The following is an 18746-nucleotide window of genomic DNA, read 5'->3' on the forward strand; positions in this document are numbered from 1 at the left end:
ATTGATTATTCGTGTTGGATATTCACATTTACAAATAAGCATGCTGAAACTGTATTTTCCATTATCAGATTTTTCTTACATTGTTTTTAGGCTGATTTCATGTGGGTTATAGTGTCACAATTGATCTGAACTTATGCCATTGGTAGATGCTTTCCTATTGGATATCAGGATCACTCGAGAGTGAAAATGTTCATTTTCATTCATTTTAGAGTGACCTCGGGGATCACTCGAAGAGTGACGAGTGATCCCTAAGGCAGGGGTCGACACTAACGGTAGTCCGGTGGCCCGGGGCCACAAAAAACGCACGTCGGGCCACCAAAATGTCAGATATGAAGAATTTGGTGACCTGATCGGGCCACCAAAAAAGGTCGGATATTTGCTTTTGGGCCACCAAATATAAAAGTTAGTGTGGAGCTCTGCCTAAGGTCACTCTAAAATGAGTGAAAATGAACATTTTCACCCAAAAGTCACTCCAATTTCACTCTAAATTCGCCGTTTTCTGTTATTCACTCCTCACATCAAAAGTAAAAACTTCCACTCGATTTATTTTTTCTTTTTCGGAGAGTAAAATATCACTGGTTTAAAAAATGTGTCCATAAAAACTTAAGACGGTTTAAGATAGCACAACAGACAAATTTGTATAAAAAACGAAATAATACATTTAATTTGGCGCAATACACCATGTCAACTTTGATTGCTGTCATCTTGATTTTTTTTTTGAGCGGTTGATCTAAATTCTGTCTTAAACTATCTATAACAAGATTGGTGCCAAGTTTCAAGCTACTACCTCTATTTGAATTTTTTTTTGGCTTCATCTCATCTGCTTCAGAACAATCTACTTTGAAATAATAGCGATCAGTATCACCTGTATGAGCTACCACTTGGTATGAAAAGTTAGTTTGCAGGCACAAACCCTTGTCTGTCAAAGAAAAAGTCTGCATTTGTCAAGACTACTACACGCACCACTGGCACTGCTGCGGGCGCCAGTGCCAGTGGTGCGTGTAGTAGTCTTGGCGCGCGCAGGCTTTTTTACGAACAACAAGGTGTTGGTCACAACTAAAGTGGCCATTTTTACATAGTGAGTTTTCAAGTTTGAGACATTATAACTCCTGAACCGAAAATGGTACTGACATCTAATTTTCTCCAAATATTGATTATATGTCAAACAAAATTCTTGAAACGTTTCAAGATAAGCCTTCTGTCTTTCTCTGATTTATGCTGAATCAAGCATTTTCATGATTTTCCTTTTTTTCAGAAAAATATAAAAAAATGAGTGTTTTTTCCTTAAAATCTCAATTCAGTTATCACAATAACCCCCAAAAATGGTATCAATTTGTAGTAAATTTTATTCTCTTTCACATGACATCACATTTGTTGAAATCTGATGTTTTTATCGAATTCTATCATTTAAATAACAAATTCAGTAAATATGGCGGCCATCTTGGACGCCATCTTGGATTTGGAGGCTTTCGCAACAAATTTTTTGAGGTAGACCAGTGGAATGTTGTTTGTTACAATAAAAACTTGAAAATAAGCATGGTCTACTTAGTTTGTAGAGAGAGTGCAACTCGACCTCTGTTTTTAGCTTTTGGCCCCCCCGGTTATTAGTACTTCACAAACCTTACTTAATGCTCTTCATGTGTGATTTTCTCTGATAAAGTCAAACCTGCTGTGAGTGACTGTCTGCAAAGGCCCTTACCTCAAAAGCAAACGCTTAGTGAACAACAGCATACACTAGTCCATGGGACACAAAGTTTCTGTGATTTATGATGATGACTCCTCCCTCACTACCAGAATTACAACTTAATTCCAAATTTTATTGATGTAGTTATGGAATACCCTGAGCATAATCATTAGGTGCACTGTTTTCCTTTATTATGGCATGAGGGTGGCACAATAAATCTGTCAAAATTATGTCAGTTGCCTCCTTTTCTCACTTTAGGGGACAAAATCAAAATATGTAATTTTGTTAGTCTTTGTGATTTTCATGAAAGATGTGCATCCCCAGCAATATGAAAGACAATGACAGTTAATATAAAGATGGGTAAATTTCTTACCTGACCCTGGTATGTTGAATCTCCTTCCTGATTGCTGCACAAAAAATGAGACCAAACAACATCCAATTGATATTGAGTACAAGAAAATGCAGGTAGTTGGAAAAACTGGTCCCCTTCTATTAACCCGCTGAAGACGGACTGATTTAAATTTGCTACAACACGCATTTCCCATAGACCCCTGCCCAAGTATCTCTTGGGACTCCTCCTATGGGTTAACCAGTTGTGTGCTTTGAGTATCAACAGGTACAGAAAACACTGTCCATGGAAGTCCATGCCACAGAAAGGGTTAAACAATATGGTATGTGTCTGGGCATAAATCATGCATGGGACATAAGTAGTATATATCATTTACCTTCTCTTTCTACACATTGGTGCTACTGATCTCACAAGGGATAGTCTTTATCAAGACTGAAGCATGTCAAAATGTCACACGATCATGCATCCGTATGTCCTTACATGTCAACCCCTGAGCATCTAGAGCTTTCTTGCAAATTATGTCTGTCTTTGCTCACTCACAATAACAGTAAATTTCACTTTTTTTGCCTACGTTAAGACCAAACTGACCATGTATTTATAAAAATGAGCTAGCAGACAAGAATGAAACAAGTGTCAAAAAAATATGCATACCTGTACAGTAAATCATCAACAGGCATGAAAGCAGAAGGGTTGCTACTTACATCCAGGATAGCATTGAGCTGCCTCAGGACGGCATGGACCTCCTCCTTTAACAGCCACTGGAACTCATCCTCCTGTGGATCAAAAGAAATGTTCTCTAGGGTCAGTTCATCTGTTGCTGTCAAAATCTTTGACATCACTATGTCTCACAGTCAAAATCTTTGACATCACTGTGTCTCACAGTCAAAATTTTTGACATCACTATGTCTCGCAGTCAAGATCTTTGACATCATTGGCCCGAATTCACGAAGGTGGTACAAATGAAACCATGGACAAAAACCATGGAGCGCCAAGTGTTGCAGGGAATATTTCGTTACGAAATCAGTCATTTCGTCGATAAAATGATTATTTGGTAAGGAAATTACAACATTTTGTAACTAAATGAACATTTCATCCACGAAACGAAATGGTCATTTTGTCGACGAAATGACCAATTTCATAACGAAATATTCCATGCAACACTTGGCGCTCCATGGTTTTTGTCCATGGTTTAAACCATGATTTCATTTGTGAATTCAGGCCTAAATGTCTCACAGTCAAGATCTTTGACATTATAATATTGTCTTACCATCTAGATCGTTGACATCACTATGTCTCGCAGTCAAGATCTTTGACATCACTATGTCTCGCAGTCAAGATCTTTGACATCACTATGTCTCACCGTCAAGATCTTTGACATCATTTATCTCTTGCTCTCACAATCATCAGTCGCCCTACAGAGCTATGACAGCATGTCATCAGTTGCCTTCAAGATCTATGACATCATTCATTTCAGCTATTACCCTACAGATCAGTATCATCACTGCCCTTACATGTATTATCTTCAAGATGGTTGACATGCTTTCATCTGTCGCCCTCAAATTCTTTGACATTTCACGTTGCCTGAAAGATCTTTGATATCATCTCAATTTGTTGCCATCAAGATCTTTGACATCATTTTTATTCTGCCCTCAAGATCTTTGACATTATTTCATCTGTTGCCCTCAATGTCTATGACACTTATCTCTTACCATCGATATCTACGGCATTATTTTATCTGTTGCCCCAAAGATCTACAATGTAGTATGACATCATTTCAAAGTTTGTTGTCCTCGAGATCTACAAGGTATGACATCACTTTATCTGTTGCCCTGAAGATATACATGTATGACAACATTTCATTTGTTTCCCTATGAAATCATTTGATCTGTTGCTGCCAAGATGACTTCATTTCATCCATTGCATTCAATATCTGATATTATTTCTTTTGCTGCCTTTAAGATTATTGACATGATGTCATCTGTTGTAGACATGACCTTTGACATTGCCTCATTACTTAACCTTATCTAAATTGAATTACACCCATTATGATGCCCTGAAGACTGATATCATTTTACACTTGCTGCAATCATCAGGTCAATACATTGCAAGAAAGACCTTGGTCATGACTAAATTTGATGCTCTCAAGACTGCAATATCAAAACCTTGCAGTCATTTTTGTTTTCAGTTGCCTTCAAGTCTTGGCCATCAATTCATCCATTGTCCCAAAGACAATCATTATCATTTAACTAAAAAAAAATAATCAATAAATAAACTAGAGATTGTAATTTGTCATCACTGACAAATTAAGGTGATCCGATTTTTTTATATCTATGATTCGAGTCCTGATCGCAACAGGCATGACCATACAAGTTTCATCTGTGTTTAGAGACATTGGCCGTGTGATGTTTGCATTCTCATTTAGCCAAGGGAGTCATATCTGCCATGTTAGGTACAAAATTCTGTATACACTATAACGAAAAAACAGCAACAAGTACATATGACCTTTGACCCACCTTTGCACTCCCAAGATTGCATCTGATGAAATAGTGGTTATTTTGTGAAATGATTCTCGCGACATCGTCTATACGTGTGAAAAATATGGGAAAGATAGGACAGGTATTCACTATGAAAGATACAAGATGAAACATTTATGACCTTTGACCCTAATTTACATACCCAAGATGTTGTCCGATCTAGTAGTTGTTATTTTATGAAATAATGTACGAGACATGAACTAAACATGTGCAAAATATGGGGGTGATAGGGCGTGTTTTTCTTGAGTTATTGCAAAGAAAGTTGCAGAAAGAAAGAAATATCTCAATACATAGAAGATAAGCTTTAATTTCAACCAAGTTTTTTATCGTAATCCCGACATTGTATGAAAAAACGAAGGTAACAAAACGATAGCGCAAAGTCTCAGCTACAACATATCAAAATCTGGGAGAAATTCACCGAAGGGTAAGTGAGCTAGTGCTCGATAAAGACAATCATGTCAATTTTCACATTAAAAAAAATCCCTCCCATAGAGATAACACGTCATAACGAAGATACAAAAAGAAGTACATATGACCTTTGACCTCAATTTGCACACCCAAGATGGCATCTGAGTAAAAAGTAGTTATTTTGTGAAATGATCCTTGTAACATAGTCTTTGCGTGTGCAAAATATGGGAAAGATAGGACATGTATTCACTATTAAAGATACAGGGTGAAACACTTATGACCTTTGACCCTAATTTACATACCCAAGATGGTGTCCGATCAAGTAGTTGTTATTTTATGAAATAATTCACGTGACATGAACTAAACATGTGCAAAATATGGAAGTGATAGAGTCTGTTTTTCTTGAGTTATTGCAAAGAAAGTTGCAGAAAGAAAGAAATATCTCAATACATCGAAGATAAGCCTGAATTTCAACCCAATTTTTTGACGTGATTCTGACATCGTATGAAAAAACAAAGGGCACACTTACGGTAGCATAAAGTCTCAGCTACAACATATGAAAATCTGGGAGAAATTTACCGAAGCTTAAGTGAGCTAGTGCTCGATAAAGATAGTCATGTCAATTTTCATTTCCAGAAAAACTGCACTCCCATAGAGATAACACGTAAACTGGTCAAATTTGACAATATTACTTTCAATCCATTTTTACGAGGTGATACCGTTATCCAATCAAAATTTAATTACGTTATGTTTGAAAGAACATTAAATAAGCTACATCATACTGAAATCTGGGTGAAAATTGACAAAGGACTAGTGAGTTACGCTCGAATGAACTTGAAATTTGATGACGTCATTTTGAAAATTTACTTTTTTTACTTTATTATGAAATTTGATATCTTTTAATCATTTTGTCAGCATTGCCACCCCATGAAATGACATGTACAACTCATAAGCTTTCAAAATATGTACAGAAAATGGGGGGTCACCGTCCATCCTGACGAGTAAAATCGGATTTAAAATTGGCGGTTTTTTGGCATAGTTGCACTGTATATCGCCATTGACGCGCACGCGGAATTTCAACTTTGACGGGCCCGTATGACGTCATATTGAGTCGATTGACTTGAAACTTCGTAGAAATATTCCTTGACATTTCAGGCAGCCGATAAGTGTGAAAAAACGGGAAATTTCTATTGCATATGAGCTGTGCGTGCGTATATGTGCGCGCGCGTACGCGTCCGTCCAATTTTTTCAATTTTTCAAAAAATGCTCCAAATGATCTGAAACGTGTGCAAAAAAAATTTGAGCTCGATTGGAGAATGTCAACATTTTAACGTGCGCGTACGCGCACGGTTTGAGTGTAAACTGAAATGTGAGAGAATGTGTAGAATACGCTTGATTTGAACTATATGTGACGTAAATTTCATTGAAAAATTCCTTTCCATTAATGAGATATTAATGAAAATGTGTTTTCATATAATGACGTCATAGTGACGTCACGGTCCATTGATCACAATGATTTTACAAAATCTGTCGTCTTTGTGACATGATACATATATGGTATAATTTTGAAATTGATAGGCAGAGGACTTTCTGAGTTAATCTCTGCACAACTTTTGTCCAGAAATAAAGAATCAGTACAGATACAATAGGTGATCCGAAGGATACTCGGATCACCTAACAAGCCACAAACATGTCAAATAAGCCAGCGTCGTAGTTCCAAGTTGAGTGTAGGTAGAGCAAGGTCATTTGTACTGTCAGACAGGTATACTGGTTTGTTAATTTACCAAGATAAGTGTCTGTTAAGAGTGTTATGTAATGACTACCCATGTGAATCCTTAAATACATATCGTCGCTGGGTTGACGAGACCTTGAATCTGCGATTTTGGTGAAAATGACCTTTTTTGATCAATTGTCAAATAATGGGTTAAGTGATGTCCTGTAAAAAATCCCAACTGTCTTACTCCAAAGATGAAGCCACCACAGCATGTCAAAGGGAAGGATATCCCATTCGCCACAGTGCTTTGGCCGCCATGTTTTTTGGCTCTCCTGAACATTTGACATTTTGTAGATGATACGAGGTCTTGTCGCCCCAGCGACGATATACAATGTACAACGTATAGATGTAAATGGTTCTTGCTAGCACATTCACTTTACAGCAAGCCTAGTACAGCTGTTGCAGTATACGGTTATGTTAAATGAAGGAAAAGTTTGTTAATGCATTCAATGTAAAACAATGAAATGGATGCTTCCCCAAGTGGTATTGAATGGACCATTCTGGTCATCTGGGTGTATGCAAGTTACTTCTTTGTTTGAACATGAATTCCATGAATAAATTGTTTTGCTATCATGCATTACAGTTTGTATGTCGCGTTGTAGATGACTGACGTGTCTAACCAACTGAGAAAAAAAAAGAAAGGCCATTCGTACAAACATGCACATGATCTAACTATGAACTGGCTTATTCACGACCCGTAAGACCTTTGCCATTACAATTGTATTTCATCTACTGCCCTATATCACCTTTTTGTCCACCATCCATCTGTTACAAATATGTCCTTTATTTTTACCACCACAACACACTTAGGCCCATATTGTGAAGCAGGTGGTATTGTGTCAAAGTTCTTGTGCTCCAGCACACATTCTCATTTGTCCGAAGTCACAGGTGTTATGCACCTGCTTCAGAAATTGTAAAGTGATCAGCTGTATCATCAAAGTGAACCGTGATGCCTGACCTGAAAACACATTTGTGGCAGAAAATACAGTGTACTTTATGTTCAAGCAATCGTCAGATAAACTTTAATCTGATTGTGTGATTTAAAAAACATTGTGCTGGTATTCTTCACATCACACTCAAACAGTAAAGGCTTTTAGTGGACTGGCCAAAAGTAATGCTCATGATCTGTAAGCTACACGTACCTACCCTACACAGGCACGGGTACATGTATGTGGAGTACTTAATGTTTTGTAAATAGGAGAGTTTTTCTTCTGAAAATGGTCACATGATTGCTTTAGTTCAAAAAGAGTATGGTATGCAGATCTTGCCAAGCCTTCTCTAAGTTCTATTTGTTGCACCATGTCTTCTTCAAGACCAATTGGATTAGAAATACAAGATTGGAATATAACACGGGGAAAATATATGATAAAATCATGATAAATCCTTCCTTTTTATGTTTGTGATTTACAACATTTTTTCAGACTGTTTCAGATTGTTCAATGTCAAAAGCATCAAGGATCAAACTGTCGGAAATAACAGATAACTTCATCATAGGTAATCGAATGTCAGACCCCCTAAAGACAGCATTGAATCAACATAAAACCTTGTAATGAATACTGTAAAACGAGAAATGCACGCAAAATTTCTTATCTACACTATATGCATTGAACGCAAAAGGCAATTCGCGAAAATTTCTTGCCGCGAAAAAGGCCGTCGGCTCCAATTCGCGAAAATTTCGTGCCGCGAATATATCATGTTTTACAGTACCTTGCATGATATTTTCCCCAAAATTGTTTTATAATACACTGTTTTAACATTTTAAACTTTATATTAACGGCTCTTCTCTGTTGTAAACCTTATAAAACAGATATAGTACTCAGTGCTCTCAACTACAAAAAAGGATGATTACATAAATTGTTATTATTATTATTATCATTATTATTATTATTATTATTATTATTATCAATGGTATCTTTATTCAACAAACCATTGATCGCAGCCAGAGGCTGAATTACAAATGATTTTACAAAAATGAAAAATATACATACACAGTATACATAAATATACATACGTAAAATTACAAAATCAAAATAACACGTAGGTTCATACAAAACAAGAACAATTCAACAACAAAAAAGAAAACCCTCAGGCACTGCATACATGTACATACGAAAATACTGAAAGTTTGAATCTGACCCTAAAGTTTCCCAAACAATCACTGCCAATCAGTACATGAATATTCACTAAGTTCCATGAATGTACATTGTACCTTGAACCATTTCATGAACCTTTTATGAGGAAACACGTATTGCACAACCTGTAACGAACTTCCATATATTGTAACCAATTTTGCCCATGACACCTGGGATTGAAAATGATTGACTACAGATACGACACCTTTAGAAATGTACTGAATATTGTGTTGTGATGACCTTGGAATGAATACCTTGGCGTTGCCTGTAAATCCATGGGAAAAATGTTAACATACATTGTACATGTATGGGACCCTTTGAGCCTTGAAATGATAATATGATGGTGTTACAGTTATTTACCTATTTAAAGTATAGCCTTAGCTTTCACCATGACATCATTATACATCTTTTCTGAGGGCTGCACTTAACTCTTACTCCAGCATACATCCACCTAAGCATTGTGGCACTGTGAGAAAAATATTATCCTCACACAAGATGTTCTCCTGTGGAAAATTTTTTTAATTTAGATCTACTGTTTCAACATTTCATAGGCCCATTCACAATATGATCACCAGAAATTAACAGCATTTGAAATTTCTTTTTTCAATACTATTGCAATGCAAAATCGGTCTGTCTTGACAATTTTTGATAGAAAATTTGCCTAGTGCAGTGTTTTAATCCCTTGATGTCACTCACTGCACTACATCTGAAGTGAGGGTACCTTGGGTCATGCCACAGTCATCGTTTGAGCATGTGCAATTCTAAGGCTTTTAAGTGCTTTGCTCACAGCATAATGAGTTTTTTGGCCTTGTGTGAATGGCGGTGAATAACATCAAGTTCAGCATGACGATCCAAAGACCAATAACTCTTGTGCACGAATGGGCCTACATTGTATGTGATTATTTCCTGATTAGCATGTACGCTGTCCCGAGTGCTTTCTTTGCAAATTGACAGTGTGGAAACTAACTGTCAACTAGAAAAGCACTCGGAGAGCACAGACCTCTGCCAAGCCTACAAATCATTTCCACAGAACATGCATGCAATTTCCCCGATAGAAGCTTTTTGTTTACATCATTAGCAGAGCATGTGCTTTAGTGCGCATATTTAAACCTCCAGTGCGCGCAGCTAGAACTCCTCAGTACATTGACCTTTGTACGCAAAAATATCAAAAATCCTTCAAAAATCCATTAAAATTCCCAGATCACTATCAAAATTTAATCATCTACATGTATGCATTGTGTCATTATCGACTTTCTGCAAGTTTTATTCAAATCCATTCTCACAACTTTTTGAGTTATTTTGCAAACAGACAAACCAACGCCCATGATACAAACCTCCTCTTCCCTTGGCGTAGGTAATGAACAGATATTTACCTAATCCCCTTGATCGCTATAGTGTCATCATGGCCTTCTTGTAGGACTGAGGCATATTGTTAAAGGTGCATGGTCCCGGTGTTTTAGTCAAATGTGTGCGCGGGCGCACAGCGCAAGTTTCCTATAGAGACCTATGCTATTGACTCCTCTTTGGCGCTTACGCTGTGGCCCACTTCCCCGAGTCCGAAGAAGTCCGATTCACTGTAGTCAGTGGTCGGATCACAGTTCGGCTCATGATTCGGCTGAGGGGGATGACAGCTTTAGCAAACTTCTTTTGTGATGTCATTATAGCAAGCACATATATGCACGCACCCTGGCATTACTACAGACTGCGCGATGCGCAGAGAAGACAACGAAGGCAGCGATACTTACAATTTTATGTAGCAACACCTACGCACTACTCTTGATGACAGTTCAACTTCGGTAATCTTCATATACAATGCTAACGGTGATACATTGTAGGCAGTATCATCAACAGCGCCCTCTACACTACTGGGACCATGCACCTTTAAATGCCCCACTGAGCTGCAAATGGCTACCTTACTGTACAAATGGGTCAAGTTTGGTGTAATTCACTGAAAACTGATGAACAGCACAGCAAGCTACAGCTAAGTGCCTGAGCACTAACCAAAGGGTTAAAGGGTTCATAGCCCTGTCCGCAATAATGCAGTGCTTCCAATTTGGATTCCACATAAAAATTTTGTTAGATTGGATTCCAACTCAATTTTGTCAGAAAGGTTTATATGTAGGCTTACTGTGCATAAAAAGCACTACCTTGACCTTTCTCCTATGGTCAACTCAAAGTTTCAGTGAAGAGAATACATGTGGACACTGTACGGTATAAATCTGGTCAAATAACTGCCCCTACTTTTCTACTCTGTAAAGATTAAGGGGTCAGTAGTCTCTGCAGCTTAAATATCAATCACTGTGAATATTTATGTACTGTTGCTAAACAAAATAAAGTGACCTGAGCTTGGAACTGTAATAAACTTTCAATGCAAACATACAATAATGGCTCTTTATGCTGATTAACACAATCTATTAAATATTGTTAATTTGTTTTGACTAAGTTAAAGGACAAGTTCACCTTCATAAACATAAGGATTGAGAGAATGTAGCAATATTAGTAGAACACATCATTGAAAGTTTGAGGAAAATCAGACAATCCGTTCAAAAGTTATGAATTTTTGAAGTTTTTGTGCAGTACCCGCTGGATGAGAAGACTACTGCAGTGTATGAATAACTTAGATGTCACATGCATACAACAATATAAGGAAAATATAAAGAGAATTTCACAAAATTCCATCTTTTGAAAAAAGTACACATTCCCCTGACTCGTTACCGATAAATGTTATGGGTAATATTATTCCCCCTGCCTTTAGAAAGAGGCAAGTCAATTGCTCTTTTATTATGCGAAAAAAGTGAAAATATGTTGAATTTTCTTTTATATTTTCTTTATACTGTTGTACGCATATGACTCACAAGCTGTAGTAGTCTCCTCATCCAGCGGTTCCAACACAAAAATTTAAAAAATTCATAACTTTTGCATCGATTGTCCAATTTTCCTCAAACTTTCACTGATGTGTTCTACTAATATTGTTGCATTTTCTCAATCCTTATGTTTATGAAGGTGAACTTGTCCTTTAAGGTATGACATTCTTACTCTATGTATTCAGTTTGAATCTCTGACTACACTTTACATTTGTACCTTCCACCATTATCTACTCTACTACCCATTCCACCCCACCCCCTTAAACTTGAGAGCTCTGCACAGTATGAATGGCAAATGTGGACTTTGATATCATGATTAGCCTTAAGGGCATACTGTATCAAAAGAGATAACTTGTACGTGTCGTAGGAGGAGTCAAAGATGACAGCACTTGGACCTTGCGGTACCATGGTCCATACGCTGGTATAGGGAATATAATCCATGTCAGACTGCCCTAGCTTACAACGTACAGTACATGATGCATGATTTTAGCAAGACAGGCAGAAATACACAAAAATACAGCCTGTTTTACCATGGATCACAACAATGCCTTCAGGATTTGACATGTAGTTAGAGACAGAAACTAATTTCTTCACTAACACAATTAAGTTTCAAATAATATTCAAATCTCTAATTTCATGTCCAACTTAATATGTACATAAGAAAAAAAAATGGGCGAGAGGAGAAATAAAATGACATTATGAAATTTCATAAAGAAGTAGGAGAGAGTAATAAGGTCGGAACTATGCTTTACTTCTGCAATTTATTGATTTATAACTATAACTCCATTTGGGGACTGATTCCCGCCATTCAAATATGGAATTATGCATACATTACAAGAAGTGCATAAATGCCAGACTTGCAGATGTATTGAACCACTGAAACTTTAGCAGCTAACATCTTGGTTAAAGATTGATTATAACAAAATAATTAGTGTACTAGTACACTGTGTGGTGGTGAGCGATGTTTGTGAGAAGAAATGAAAACTTGCTGTCAGAGTCATCATGAAAGCTGCATTCTGTTAGCAATTTCAAAAACAAATCATACTTTCATGGGTGGATGACTTATTGTTGAAATTGACAAATCTGTTACCAAATCAAATTCAAATATTGGCAAATAATACTTATGTATGTATACATATAATACAGATGTTGCACTTAGTGGTATTGAAATTATGGGTCTGTGTATCATGAATAGATACATGTACATACATTGCAGTGACTTACAAATATCTGGTCTATGATGTATCTATAACAACATGCATCATCATGCAAAGGGATCATGCACGATTCAAGTATTTCAAGTACCCTGTAATTCAAGAGCAAGTACAGTTTTAGTGACCCCAATTCATTTCAGGACAAACTGTCTGACCAGTGCTCTAATAGACTAATCACCACTGTTTTGTGACAGGGTGCCTATTTGTGGCAGGGGCCCCTTCATTTGTTGATGAAAAGGCCCAATCAGGTGTGAGAGTATTCTCACCTCCCATAACACTTGTGAGTACAATGTACTTCTCACTTTGTTCTAAAGTGGGACTAAGCACACTTGATGCTCTTGTGCTGTTGTGTCAATGAATGAAATAGCCCCTGCCATACAACGTTGTACATAGGCACCCTGTCCCAAACAGAAATGATTGCTTGACAATTGAAGCTGATCTTCTCATCTCATTACACTGCAAAACATTTCTTTCAATGTTTGCTTTTGTGTGACTGACACCATGGAGCTAGGTAGCTCCCACAGAGACCCAGAAAAAGGTAGTTAAAACTCATAACTTTCTGCTTGTTTTAAACTCAAAACTATACTTGCTCCTTCAGACACATACCAGGTAGAAGTACATGATTTGTACATATTATTAGATACTACAAATATGTGATACAAAGTTTGTAACTTACAGCATCGAAGAGACTACTGTAGAAATCCATCACCTATTAGGCAAGAGTAGCACCAAAACACACAGACCATGCTGATGTGATTATGTTCTGAAAAGCTCATTACGGGGGACTACTGGGTCAGCTGTAAACGGGCGATGGTAAATTGCCTTCGGTTGTCATGGGACAGGAAGGGCTTATTTTATGGCGTACTATTTCGACTCGCATATGAGGTCAACTACGTAGGCTGACTCGTGCAGTCAGGAAATGTTTAGGGCTTCTTTTTGCTATGTGAAATAACACTACAAGTCTATTATCATCCTGCTTAATCAAGGGTCTAGATCTAAACCAAGAATCACACTGTACTGCAAAATACTGGTACAGAATTCATGAAGAAATGGGAAAAAATATATATGGAAAAAAGTAGAAATTATCTTACATTTTGTATTGAAGACCACACCCAACACCCAGGGAACACTGAATAATGAAGAAAATGCTCCTCCAACCTTGTGAATTGATACTCTTTTACACTCACAAATTGTGAAGCGTCTTTTGGTAATGACTGTGGCCAATCATGTGACCAGTTTGGAACTAACTGACAACTTTATCAATGCCACCAGCTGCCTCTTTGTGTACATTATTACTAGCGATGGCACTTTGAGATGAAGGTCCCAAATGAATTGCTGCTAATACTCCACCACAGACACATTGTTCTTTGGCTCTTATGTTTATTTGCTTGTCTGCTTTGTCGTTTTTGATGGAGGAAGGGGAGGCTAAACAGGATTGTTATGAGAGCTGTAACTGCTCTCATTCATGTTCAGGATGACAGAAATTCATACAAGAATATATCACTGAATGGTTGAAAGCATCTTGATTACATTGTAGGATCCTCCATTTTTCATTGATCTGTGAAATCTGGTATTGTCTCATTGTAGTATAAAAAATCTCACGATTAGGCCTGCTTTTTTTATCAAACTATATATGTTTTTAGTTTCTAAAAAAATCATTGCAACTTATTGATGAAAATTCAATAAGGCTAAATGTTAGCACAAAGGTAAATGACATTTGTTGTTGTTTTTGCTTTATTGATCAGAAAGATACAATGAACCTTGTGTCTTACTGGAAAGAAAACTTGATTAGGCTGTTCATCACACCTCATACCAAAAGACCCACAAACAATTATCAAGTTATAGCAGTATCTGTTAGTGTATTATCTCAATATCAAAAATATGTACCACATACCAGTTTCAATCAAGTTAATTGACAACCATCTGCATGAAAGCAAAATGATAAAATCAATACTTGTTAACATCCTTATCACAATCATCAGATGCTGATAATGGTATACCACTAATATGACAGCACTCTGTACAATTGTATAATTGACCCTTGGTAGCACTTTTCCAAAAAGAGCATGAGGTCATGAGATACACCAGGAACTGATGTTTGGCAAAGCAAACACTTGTAGACCATCATGTTTTCCTAAGATGGAATGTTGTTGATATGTTGTGATTTCTAGAGCTACAGTAATTTGTATTTGTTTTACAAGGTGACAACCAATCAAAGAACGCCAAACTACGGTACCAGGTATTGATTATCATGCCACTGATAATGAAGCTAATATTGTACAATTACTCCTGGAATTAGAAACTATCAGTGTTCATCTCTTCTCAGACCACCAGTTCTGAATTTGTATTGTATGGCTTAATTGTCATTTTACCAGTACTTTAGACTTTAATAGAGATAAATGTGTATCAGGATTTTTATCAACCCTATACATCTCTATTAACCACTATGGAGTTGACTTGGTCTCACAGTTCCCCCTTATTACCACATGAAGGATAAAGAAATGTCAGGCAGATATTAAAGATGCCCTCTCAACTATATATGATTGGAACTGGGCAGGGGTATGTGAAGTATTGTTGAGGACTTGTCAAAGATTGTCACATTTATGTAACTTGTATGATCAATTTGCTAATCATTGTAAATTATGAAATATCATTCTCAAAGCAGGCAATATTTTGTCATGCTGTACAAATGTGTATTTCTCCCAATTTTTTCCTCTTTTGCTAGTGGCTTTGAGCTAACTGTATTACTTCCTACAAAATTTCACTCTGGTTTGCAAATAAGAAACAACAAACAACATCACATTTTGATGGTTACAAAAGATGATAGTGATACTGTAGATTGGAAGCTACCTTAATTTTTCCTCTTCATATTTGCAAGCGTCATAAACATAGAAAATACCTCTGATTAAACCAATTAAATACAACTGGCCAGAACTTAAATATTTGCGGGTTTGCTTTGATTGTACTATGATTTTAAAACCATGTGAAATAAAATTGAGCATTCATATCTCCATTTCAAGATCTTAAATCTGTATTTCTTTGGGCATGGAAATCTGGCATGTCAAGCCTGTTCAAATAAATGTAGATGCTCAAATGGAAGCGGGGGGGGGGGGGGGGGGGGGGGGGGCGGGGGTTGGCTGGCTAGATGAGGACTTCCAAAATGACATACAAAAGTACTGTAACTGAGTAAATCTGCTTTCAAAAGAGAAAACAAAACCAAACAAACAAGCAAGTTCAACCAGTGCAAATCAAGACAGTTGACCCCCCCCCCCCCCCCAAAAAAAAGCACTTCAATGAAAAGAGGTATTTTTCTGTTTTGTAAATTAGGAAACAGGTCACACTAAATGCACTCTAGCAACATTTTTTTTTTTGTACTGACAACATGCAATGTATAGATAAGAGCTGGATACTGAAATCCTTACCATATTTCTCTCTTCTTCCTCACTGTCTATGTCATCTGCCATCTACTCTCTGCAAACAAACAGGGTGAACAAGTCTTTCGGATCCTCAAAGCTGCTGTAAACAGAGAACCTCCAATGTGAGGAAAATGTCAGACTTTAAGGGTGTAGAAGACAGTTGTCCTTGCATTGCAACCAACAGTGTTGACGTTTCCAGCCAGCTAGCCTCTACATCATACATGGTAGCCCGTCAGTCATGATTCTCCTCTGCAGTTTGTTCCATCGAGATATTGATATTTTCAGTCTTTAATACAGAGTTATCCTCCAACTCCGCTTCTGCTGGGTGATCAAACAAGCTTGGAAGTTACAAGCTTCTTCTCTAAGTAAAAGTACAGTCGTATGTTTTAAAGGCCCTTCATAATTTAGCTCTAGGCAACTGTCAATTTACCCTGGCTGTCTTGTAAAAATTTGAGCCCACCAGAAGGCTTTTTGCCAAGAAATGTATGTTTTTACAAGCCTGCTGCTACAAACAAGTGCTATATCTGTACCAACTGTAGATTTCACATACCTTTTCTATGTTACATGTACACATTTTTTACACATTAATTAAATACTCACTCTCACCAAAAACAGGCAGGAGTCACTACAGTGTAGTGTACTAGTTACTACAGACACTACATAAAGACAGAGTTTTGCATTTTTGGTTCTACTTCTCTAGCTCTAGATCTTGTGATTCAGATTTCACTAAAATGGCTTGATGGGCAATTGATGAATATAAAATCCGACTGATGACCTCACTTCACTGTACCTGCGATTATGCGACGCGCCACAATGTTGACTATAGTTACTTGAGTAGCACACTGAAGTCAAGGAAAGACAGGCTGAGAAGTCAATGAATGAAATTACCGAATTATGGAGAGACGTAAAAACAAGTGAGTGGGACTACGCATTGCACCTCATCGCAAGGATTCCCCGAAATAGCTACGCCCACACATCACACACGTATCTCACGAGCTCCGTCCGTCTGGGTCTTGCAAGAAATATCCTTTGTGGACGGTTCTCTGTGCAGATATTAACTGGCTAATTGCAAGTTTCCCGTCAACCTAAGCTTTGTCCCTCCAGAATATCCAGCGTACTCACGTAGTGTAGCCGTAGGGTCTAACAAATGTTAGTCACATTAAAACGTAGACTGTAACTGAGCGATACTACCCACCGCGGGATGAGTACACGGGATCCGACCAGGGTCTGGGGACACGTTCATTTGCTCCTATGGCGATCTGGATCCGCCTCGCACCAGCATACCATGCATTGCTACACCCGCGGCGCCGCCGTGGCTGTGACCGTGTACATTACCTGAAGTCCGGTTCCAGAGCATGCAATCTGTACACAACAATACTGATACCGGTACCAGTATTCATGTTGACGAGACAGGATTGCCGAACAAGCAGCAGGTGTGGCGCCTCGCAGAGGACACTGACGGACGACTTTCTCCGGCGAGAGGCGAGGAACGACGAAGGGCGCACACAATGTTATTACCACATTTTCTTGTCTTTCTTCATATTTTCTTCAAGCGGAAGCCTGATGCATAATATGCCACACCAAGTTTACAAAACAACACGCCGTAAAGCAATATCAGGAATATCTGCAATGAAGCAAAAAAAAAAAAAAAAAAAAAAAAAAAAAAAAAAAACCAAAAAACCAAAAAACCAAAAAACCAAACAAAAACAAACAAACAAACAAACAAAACAACAATAACAACAACAACAAAGAACACCATCTCAATGTTAATCATCAAACTTTGATCATTTAATGAAAAAGTATTAAAACCCCACCATATTCGTTCACTGATGTGGGCATATAGCCTACTAGAACGGCTCAAATTATAGCTTCCAGCACAGCGTCCGCCGGAACTGAATGACAATTATTCATCAGGGCCTATGCTTCTTTTATTATCAAACTTTCAGGGGTACACAGGAATGAAATTCACTCTAAACAAAAAAAAAAGTCAAGAGAAGACGAGAGGGGGTACGCAAAATCATTATGCATGTATCATTAGCAGTTGAAAGGTTTCTAAGTGTTGTTGTGTGTTTTTTTTTTTAGACCTTGAACTATTCACCAGTAGGCCCTAATAAGAATAAACCAATGTGAGGAAGAACTTTTTACAGGAAAAAGGAAGAAAAAAGACTCAATGGGAAAAAAAAATCAGTGCAACCGAAAAATAGAAAAATATAAGGAAGAAGAAAAGGAGCAAAATACAAATCAAAATGACCAAGAGTATCTTTGGTGGCCGTTTCATTTAACTTTGACTTATGAATTTGCCGTTAATGAAAATTAATGGTTTCCAACGTACTGAGGAGAAATGTTTCAATCCTTTTATCTATATGTATCT

At 37.4% G+C, this 18746-nt stretch overlaps 1 long non-coding RNA gene across 1 annotated transcript; it reads right to left on the reverse strand.

Moving 5' to 3' along the window:
- Positions 1–2385: 2385 nt before the first annotated feature.
- Positions 2386–17590, reverse strand: LOC139722032 (uncharacterized). The gene is made up of 3 exons (XR_011710258.1): positions 17264–17590; positions 16382–16693; positions 2386–2806 (listed from the first exon to the last, which is right to left on the reverse strand). It is a non-coding gene; the product is annotated as an uncharacterized lncRNA (long non-coding RNA).
- Between the last annotated feature and the right edge of the window lie 1156 nt (positions 17591–18746).

This window comes from Diadema antillarum, unplaced genomic scaffold, assembly GCF_040938485.1.
Source record: "Diadema antillarum isolate AM-2024a unplaced genomic scaffold, OU_Dant_1.0 scf00000156, whole genome shotgun sequence".
NCBI lineage: Eukaryota > Metazoa > Echinodermata > Echinoidea > Diadematoida > Diadematidae > Diadema > Diadema antillarum.